The sequence below is a fragment of the Phalaenopsis equestris genome, unplaced genomic scaffold (genome assembly GCF_001263595.1).
Source record: "Phalaenopsis equestris unplaced genomic scaffold, ASM126359v1 Scaffold000233, whole genome shotgun sequence".
NCBI lineage: Eukaryota > Viridiplantae > Streptophyta > Magnoliopsida > Asparagales > Orchidaceae > Phalaenopsis > Phalaenopsis equestris.
In genome coordinates, this window is record NW_018164675.1 from 307,197 (window position 1) to 314,821 (window position 7,625).

Sequence of the window (7,625 nt, forward strand, 5' to 3'; positions counted from 1 at the left end):
TTTTTCTATGAATTTTGATATTTGAGTGAGAATTTGAAAATTGGATGAACGAGAGAGGTGATTTGTAAATAGCAAGTTTCAAGCGATCGTGTGTGCAATTGCTTGATTTTCGTCTGATTTGGGTGTTTTGGTCAAAATGAGTTTTATGATCCGCAGCTGCAGCTTATTAAAAAAATAATTGTGAAACTGTTGAAAAATAACAAGTTGTTCAAAAAATTGTAATGACTATTACAAATTTTTTTTTGACCGTAGCAATAAAGCTGCCGCTCCACCTAGCCATGTCTGGTGTGAAAATGTTAAAACGCAGTTGACCCAAATAGACAAAACTGTCAAAACGCAGTTGACCCAAATAGACAAAACTGTGGTGTGTTTTGAAAACGCCACCACACCGCCGCCCCATATGTATCCTAAATTAAATAAACAAAAAAATATATATATCATGAGTAAAAATTAAGAAAGATTTATATACTTGTCATTCACTTTATAAGTATTTACATATTTAACATCTAAACATCAATTTTTACATTTATACCCCTCTCCTCTGGCCGCCTGTTAATTCATGAGAAAGGTGCATTTCATTTTTTTTTAATTAAAATAGTGTTATTTTTGTTGTGGATGTGAAAGATTTGGTACATATGTAAGAATTGGGTGGTATATATGTAAATACCTAAAAATTTAATTAAATTGTTTGGACTCGCCGTTGTCTAATTAATTGAAGAGAGCTTTTAAATTTTTAATAGATAAATTTAAATTGATAAATATTTTTTTTTTTCATTTTTTAAGTTTAATATTAAAATTCAAAAAAAAAAAAAAATCTGCTCGATTGAAAAAAGTCTTGAATGGTGACCACATTAAAAATTGAACTTATCTAATTACATCACTTTTGGTGGTGATAGAAATATTATTATTATTATTCGCAACAAATTTTTTTATCATCCGTCGTGAATTTTGAGACACCGTATAAATTTCGAGATAATTTTTGAAAAGAAAACATTCAAGTAACTACGACTAACGTGGTTCATAGCTCATGCAACTATTGACTCCGATCTCAGCGGCATACATATGTCATCACAGCTCACCAATACGGTCTAGACCTACTTGGCCCACAAATCATGCAACCCTCAACTTTGACATTTATAATATACAAATATCATCACAACTCATCATTACGACATATATGACCAACTGTGACCTATGTATTCCACAACTCGTACAGCCTCGACTTTGGCCTTTGTGACTTACGAACACCATCACACCTAACCAATACAGCCTACGTGACCAACTGTGGCCTAAGTGATTCACAACTAAAGCAGTTCCCTACAAGCATAACTCACCACTATGACATATGTGACTAACTACGACCTATGTGGCTTTCAGCTCTTGCAACTTCCTACTACGACCTATGTATCCAACTGACGGTCTTAAAACAATCATCTGTGGCCCACACGACAAAATACTACAATGAATTTCAATTACGACATATAAGACAAGCTAGCTCTAAAAACATCTTCTACAACATGCACGTCAGATTATTGTCTCTATAACAATCGACTACAATCCCCATAGTCGGCTATCACAAAGAACAAAATTTGCTGTAGCCAAGCTACGACTATCAATGAACTCCAGTTGTAAATTTACAATGATCAATTTTATAACCCTTCATTCTCTAATTCAGAAGAAGAGTGCATAGATGTACTCATCATTCACAGTGAATTATTTCAAAGGGGCTAGACCCCATGATTTTTCTCTTTTCCAACGGTTTTCCATGTAAAAAGAAGAGGTTTCTCCTCCTAAATTATTACTCTACCACCATGAACCTTCTGACACGCATCGTCATTATTATTAAAGTTGTGAGAGCTCGAGCTTTGTGCATTGAGATTTTTCATTTTATTTCGAGCTAATATGATGTGATTTTGTCCACTAAGGATTCGTGGGGGTTACATCTTGTTAAATAAATAATTATGTAGTTATGTAGGAAATAATATTTTTAAAAGATACAAAAAATATATATCGGGCTTTTACTTATGCACCACCCAATTCCGATGAATTCAGATATCAGACGCCTAAACTTCAATTTTTATGTGCAAGCCACCCCGCAACCTTGCTTAGTCGGCCTTCAAGACGATCGACGGGGAGCACTCTTTTGGACTATTCATCGGTCGAATCAAAACTTGTCAGCCGATCAACAATCCTCCTCGATTAAATCGGCCCCCAGTCCTATTATATGCAAATAATTATGTAATTATCCAAAAGCCTCCCTAAAATGTTAATAATGAGAGGGCTAATATGTGCTTTTGTAATATTGGGATTTAAGCCTATAAATAGAGGTCTATGTCATGAATAAGATACTCTCTTTGTTTGGTCTACTACTGCTCTCTCTCTCTCTTTATTACTCTTTAACAAAATGTTTCGTTCGTTGGGTGTGTTTCCAGGATATTTTTGGATTCAACATCTTTTAAGGTGCGGTGAGCGTGCAAACATGTTGTCAACAAGAAAAGAAGCTCATCAACAATAATATGGAGAGTTTAGTCAGAGGAATGAATGAGAAGCAACATGCAATTGAGAGTTTATGGAAGAACTTGTTCAACAAGGACTGCAAGATTTGAGAACTCAGATCACCAACCATATGTAAGGACAGTTCAAAGAAGTCCTTGGGGCAATTATTGCCATAGCAACGACCCCAGTTCTAAGAGAAGAACCAAAATGACAAGGAACACTCAACCCACCTCAAGGGGAACCACCAACCAATAATAAAAGGAGCATGATACACCTGCAGGGAAAGCCTGACGATGGTCTATACTAAGCTAGCGTCGGATCTTCACTCGTGGAGGAGGAACCGACCGGTGCAGACAGAGGTACATAGGAAGATATAGAACGCTTTCTCCCTATAGGCCTTCAAAGTTGAACCTTCGGAGAAGTTCAAGATGTCATTCTTATAGACGTATAAAGGAAAGTCAGATCCCAACGACCACCTTGCTTTGTTCGAATCATCCATATGCATGTTGAAAATTTTTTATGCCCTTAAGTGTAAGTTCTTCACGACACTGAGAACAACCGCATTAAGGTGGTTTGACGGATTGCCCATGGAGGTAATCACCTATTTTACAGAGTTCAAAAGACTTTTTCTATCTCAGTTCGCCAGTGCCTTGAGGCCTAAGAAGAGCTTTCAATCCTTATGGTTGCTGAAGCAGGGGCCAACAAGAGCTTACGATCGCTTATCACAAGTTTCCAAAGTGAAGTACTAGATGTCAAGGACTTGAAGCTTGATATGGCCCATGCCACACTGATGCAAGGAGTGACGTCAGAGAGGTTTCTTTTCGACCTTGAACTCGCAGAGCCACAAAGCTTGGCCGAGTTGTTGGAGATAGCCAATAAATACATATTCTCTTATGGGAATGCCCATGAGCTCGTCGAACAGAGACACCAAAAAAGACCATCACAAGATAACAAAGGACAACCATTTAGAATAAGTTCTTAAGAATAGCAATGTTGATGAGAGTCGAAGCTTTTTTTTGGGATAGTAGAAAACATTGTAAGTACTACAAAGATCACTTATATGGCACGAAAGAGTGCAGACACCGGCGAAGCTTGATTGAGGAGCTGATAAAGGAGGGGAAGTTTAAATAATTTGTCGCCCTAGAGCAGCGACCCAAAGGCAAGGCAAGGCAAGGCTCCCGCAGGAGGAGCTACTGACAGGTGCATCCGTACCATTGACATTTACATTGAGGGGTACGTACCCGCAATCTTTGGAAGAAACGAGCCACCCAGGAGGATAAGCCAGAAGAGACAACAAACATGGGAACTCTGCGTCACAACCTTTACCCTGAAAGCGAAGGGTCACCCGCCTATTTATTTAAGTGACAACGATCTTCCCCAAAAGACCATATAACGACGTCATTGTAATAGCATGAGGGTGGCTAGGGGCTCGTATCATAGCCTCCGAACATTCTTTTTAATATATATAATGTATTTATTTATCTAATGCCTGAACTGTACTTTTTATTTGAATTCTTTCAAAAGGGTAAAATCAATCAATAATTAACTTCTCTCGCTATGATATAACTAGACAGAGACATCAGTATTTGACAAGGTCCTAAATATCGATTTCTCATGCGCATCAAAACCCATGAGAACTCGTGGCATGAGAAGACTTACAGTGAACCACGCCAACCAATAGACTACAGCTTGTGGTGCGTGCGCGCGCGCGCATACACACACACACAGATATATATATATATATATATATATATATGAGATATATAATATTCTCCATCCCCATGCATTAACTCTCCAAATCAATCTTAGCATGATTTAGCATCTTATACAATGAACAAATAATAATTTAGTTTTGGCTAAATTTAAAAACTATAGATAGTGCTTCGCGCAATACACACTATTTTATTCAGTGTCATATTTAAAGTTATTAAATAATATAGTCTATAAGGCTATGAGGTATGCACCAAAATTTGTAATATATAATTATGATCGAGCCTAATTAATTATATGAGTATGGCAAAATGTCATCCAATCAATATTAGCTGCAAGGATAGGATAGTGCATCAGGGCGAGTCATCAGATTCATGACTCAACAGTTCTGCTGAGCTGAATAATTGACGAGTACGAGCGGTCGAGTACAAGCTGAATACTCGTTGTCGGAGTACGAGTAATCAGTTTGCCTACCACGATCAACCACGAGTGTTGTATACACATATGCTCATGAACATAAATGAATATTAAACTTTATTCAATTATATATTAGGGGTTAGTTTGGGGCAGCTGCAACTTATTAAAAAGCAGTTGTGAAACTTCTGAAAAATAATCTGATGTTCAATAAGCTGCGATGACTATTACATTTTTTTTTTGTAAATGTCAGATTGCAGCTAGAAAGCTGTCACCGCACCTAGTTAGGACAGACAGAAAAACACAGATTTCAGCGTCAGTTTTCGAAAAAACTGTCAAAACACAGTTTATCCCAACAGACAAAACTGAGATGCGGTGCGGTGCAGCGCCGCCACCTTAAATGGACCCCAAATTTAAAATTTTGTTCAAATTTATTTAATTATTAAAAAAGAGGAATATAATTGTCTTTAAAAAAAAGCTGTTTATCAAATCTATTAACTTATAACCCTAATATTGAGTATAGTTCAAAATTGATAATGCAATCACGACTAACATACATATTATCTTTTCGAACTATCAAATTAAACTACTTTTCTCGTGCTGCAATCAAATAGTTCGAAATTTGATAAAAATGAAAAAAAGAATGTGAGATTCAAATATATCATAAATTTTAATAAATAGAGGTAGAAGAATGTTAGTTAAATAAATATGTATTGTTGTTATATAATATGCATATTCAATATAGATTCAACTTAAAAACACTACAAGACAAAATGTAGATAATAAATATTAGGCCAAAGGTGAATTGTTGAGTTAAAAAGCCTTATTCTTAACATCCAAATTGATTTGGACATGTTTTTGGATAGAGTTTTTTATTTGTTCATGTTTATTACAAATCTAAAGTCTTTATATTTAATAAATTAAGTACTCACCTTAGAAAATTACACCATTGTGGGCTTGCTAAAGACAAATGAGACACTAATGATTAAAATAAACATAAATTCACTAAGTTTTTAAGTGGTTGGTGCCAAAAGCCAAGCATAAATATTGTGCCAAAAGCTAAGTGAAAATATTCTCCTAAATAGAAAATAAAGTAATGCATATAATCATGTGTTGGCTCAATATAACTTTATCCTAAACCATAACATCATGTACAAGTCATGCATATTTGTTAAATTACACTTTATCATATCATGTTTGAAATGTTTTCATAAACATAAATATTTGCATGCAAAGTAATAAGCTGAAGTATCTTTAATGCTAGAACGTAAATTATCATATCTTTTCATAGGTTATTGAAATGGTGAAGAAGATAAAGTGAGTGGCCTATTTCACCATATTGAATATTCTCAAAATATGTGTGATTGGTACATTTATAATAATCCTCTTCTAGTGAGGTAGAGACAATGTAGTTTGAATGCATATTTTTTAAATTAAAATTTATCATGTCATGTTTGAAATGTTATCATAATAATAAATATTTGTACGTAAAGTAATAAGCTGAAGTATCTTTAATGCGAGAACATAAATTATCATATCTTTTCATACCTTATTGAAATGGTAAATAAGATAAAGTGAGTGGCCTATTTCACCCTATTGAATAATCTCAAAATATGTGTGCTTGGGTAGATTTATAATAATCCTCACCTAGAGAGGTAGAGACAATGTAGTTTGAAGGATACAAGTAAGGCACTGTAAACAAAGTCATACGAAGATGGGTTAGTTCTTCTTCAGAAGATCAAGATGATAGAACATAAAAATGATAGATGAAATTTCAAAAATGAGTTATGGATGTTATTATAAATATTCAACATAAGTTTTCTTGTAGAAGTAGCATGCAAATTGTTGGAAGTGTAGAACACTACATGTGTACCTTCATGGTAGCTTGTGGGGTAAATTTTTTTCCTTTAAAATCTTTTTGATGCTTTGGAGCAAATGCTAAGTAGACACAAGTTTAATGCAACTTTAGCTCGATCGAAATACCATTCAAATTATTTAAGTTTTTGATAAATTTACAGATAGTAATAATAGTAGTAGTAGTAGTAATAATAATAATAATAATAATAATAATAATAATAATAATAATAATAATAATAATAATAATAATAATAATAATCATCATCATCATCATCATTATCATAATAATAATCATAATACAATTTTCTAAAATTCTATATAGTAAAATTTTACCTATAGTATTCAAATTAATCTTTTGAATTTATTACAAGCATGATTTTCAAATCCTCTTCATCATACTATAGAGTATGTTGCACTTAATTTTATGAATTCTTCTCCCTATTTTTATGAGTATCATTGATATGAAAAAATAAGATTGCTTATTTAATTAAAACTCTAAAAAACAATACCAGTTAGTTTTTTAGAAGCATATGGTTCTTGCCTTCCAAATCATTTTCCCTCGAGCATTTTAAAGACATTCTATTATTTAATTGAATACCTTTTTAAAAATTTTGATTTCTTAAAAATCAAAATTTGTAAGAAGGAGAAATTGTGATGGCTACTTCTATAGTATTTAGGTCACCTAGAATGGCACAGTCTTCGAACATGGTAAGGCTTATATGTTTATATTATGTTTGTTGATTTTCTATGATTTCTTAGAGCTAATTTTTATGTCTAGTTTAATTGTTTATTTTTAAAAAATTTTGTCATTTTAAAAAAAATTTGAATTGGATGAAACTTTAAATTATTAAGATTTGATCTGGTTGTGTTGGAATAATTTATCTGGTCATGTTATATATTAGATTCATAAATCATCTTTACCAAATTATAAGCACTCTTGATTTTATTTTAAATTTATTATTGCCTATTTTATGAGTATCATAAGTAGAAAAATATAATATTTCTTATTAGATTTGTCCTCTTTAAGGAATTAATACTTTCTTGTAAGTGAATTTTTAGACCATTGCATACTTGTTTTATGAACTAATTTCACTAGTATGATTCAGATATAATGCATTATTTATTTAATATTGTTTCATAATTTTCAA